The sequence below is a fragment of the Leptosomus discolor genome, chromosome 7 (genome assembly GCF_034619465.1).
Source record: "Leptosomus discolor isolate bLepDis1 chromosome 7, bLepDis1.hap2, whole genome shotgun sequence".
NCBI classification, from domain to species: Eukaryota; Metazoa; Chordata; class Aves; order Leptosomiformes; family Leptosomidae; genus Leptosomus; species Leptosomus discolor.
The window spans coordinates 25,589,624-25,592,341 of NC_141397.1; positions in this window are offsets into that span (position 1 = coordinate 25,589,624).

Consider the following 2,718-nt stretch of genomic DNA (forward strand, 5'->3'; position numbering starts at 1 on the left):
CTAATCTTACTAACTTTCAACATCAGCAAGCAATGCTTGAGGCTGAGCTCTCCAAAGTCATATCTGTTCTCACTGCTTCAAGCAGCTTAAACCATAATGACTGGGGACCTGGACTCCTTAGAGCAGCACAGAGGCAGAACAAGAACACTAAAAGCAATGGGAGAAAAGAAGGAATATATAAGTAGGGGAGAGAAAGAGGCAAAAACCCTGAGAAGCACCTGGAAGCTTTTTCAGCCTCCAACCTGAAGAAGGAGGGCCTAATGCCACGTGTTTATTAGCAACACCAACAAACCAGTCCCTCAGCACTGCCACAGCAGTGTATGTGCTTACAGATGAAATGAGGTGACAGTACACAGCACAGCCCGTGTTTAGTCTGTCTGGGATGCAGAGAACTTGAGAGAAAACCAAAATCTTTGAAAAAATAATTGCTTTTATATTCATTACAAGCAAACGCTCTACCTTCTGCACTATGAATAAGACTGTAGACAAGTTCTTAAAGGTGAAAAAGGCAATTCACAAGACAATCTCCAAACTGTCAGATTCATTGCTGATAAAATATTCTTTTAGTCACTTCAAATTTTATTCCTAGGCAACTATATTAAAAATAAGATCATTACAAAATATAATATTGCAAGTCAGAAGCTATTTTTCCACAGTTTCCTATCCAAAACAGACTTAAATTAACAGAGGAGAAGTTATCACTAATACTCAAAGACTATATAATGCTTTTAGAATATTAGGTTGCACCTAGCCTTAACTCAGGAAAGCACTTAAATCCATTCTTGTTTTCAGGAAAAGGGGAAGTATTCCTGACTCAAGGCCTCTAAAGCAGAGGTATAACATATCACATAGATACTACCTGGGCGTAGAGTAAAGATTTGTCTGGTTTGTTTCACAAATTCTTGAACTCCACAGCAAGTCTTATTCCAATACGTATCAAAAATAAGACAGTTCAATTGAAAGTGCAATTCTCCTTTAAGAGCCAAGTTGTCTCTACTTTCATCCATCATTCTTGCAGCAAAACAGTCGCAAGTTGAAACAGAAACACGACGACAGTACCCCACACTTTTTGGTAATTCAGAAAGTTCACACAAAATAATAGCACTCACCAAAAATAATGTTCTGGTTCATATAGTTATGAAAATGTTCTATAGATTCTGAAATGCTTCCGATAGTTCTCATGAAATACTTTCAAAATTGCAGCTCTGCAATTGTAAAATACCTTCATTCATTTCTACAAGCTGTGAATTCAATGCTAATACCACTCTTATTTTAATGTCAATATTATTTGCTAGCACATGGAACTCATAGACAAAACATTACAAAATGGACAACACAAGTGCTTTTTGGATTTGATTAGTTAACCAAAATTCTGAGATTCAAAAGCTATTCTAGGTCACGGCCCTTCTCAAGACTGTATTTACACACACCCCCACCTCAGGATTCCTTTAAAACTGCATCTAATCGAATTTTAAAAAACACATGCAATGAAGCATCTGACACTTCCCCTGGGAGACACTTCCATAGCCAGCAAGTTGTTGCTTTTCCCCAAGTTGAATTTTAATGTAATTTCATCCCATTGCCCATTCTCATGGGAGCAAGGAGAAAGAGTCCCCAGGGAAGGCAATAGGGAAGAAAAAAAAAAAAAAAACAAACAATTGCTAAACTGTACCAAAAAAGCGTATGAAAGCAATTCGGCCGTGAAGTGTGTTGATGAAAGGGGAACCATGAAGGTAAGGGTTAACTTAAGTCACAAGAACAGCTTCCTGGCTTTCTCTTCTCCATCAGCATGGAGTCCCAGGTGCATGTGAATGGCTCCTAAGAAAAAAAAAATCAGTATGAAAAAAAGCCTGAGTTTATCATTCCATAAATACACCTTTGGGAAAAGAATCAAAGTTCTCTTAGAATTGCTTAACTTCCTACTTCCCAGAGCAGGAAGAAAAGCTGTTTAAAAGTTATTATTACAGTCTTGAAAAGGTATCAGCTATGATATCTTCCCACTTCTCACAAACAAATTAAACTACCATACTACACGGCACCCCCATCGTTTAACAGAAACATTGTACTGTCTATTACCCTGTCCCTAACATCCAATGAAAGATGGGAGATATCATAAAACATCTGATTTAGTCTATAAGGATTTTTCTTCCCTCACAACTTAATAAATTGAATCTTGCTGCTTATTTCATATATCGTACAGCTAAAGAATATATTTACTTTTTTTTATGCCTTCACCTTCTCCATTGCTAGCAGGAACTGGTGAAAAGACAGTTTAGAGAATTAGTGCAGGATGTGCATCCAGATAGCTATTTTGAAAACTTTATAAACACATTATAAACACAAAACTCCTGGAAGTTACCATACAAAAAGAGACAAGAGAAGAGTCATAACTAGCATCATCCACAGAAGCAAACATTTGTCATCTGAAACAGATACACAGTTTGTAATGTAAAAGCCCAAATCAGTGTTTAAAGAAAAATAATAGATACCCTCCAGGAAATATACAGTCCCCACTGCTGTCAACAGAGAGACTCCCAAGTAACATCGGAGAGAGGGGGGTGCAGTTTTGATCTCTGACCTTCAGAATCTCAGAATCAAAAGAAAAGGCATGTCGATAGCCCACAACAGCTATACACTAAAGGCCCAATTCATTTTGAAAAGAGAACACAAATAATTTGTTAATCAATAAAAAGAAGACTAAACAAGCTTGAAGAGATT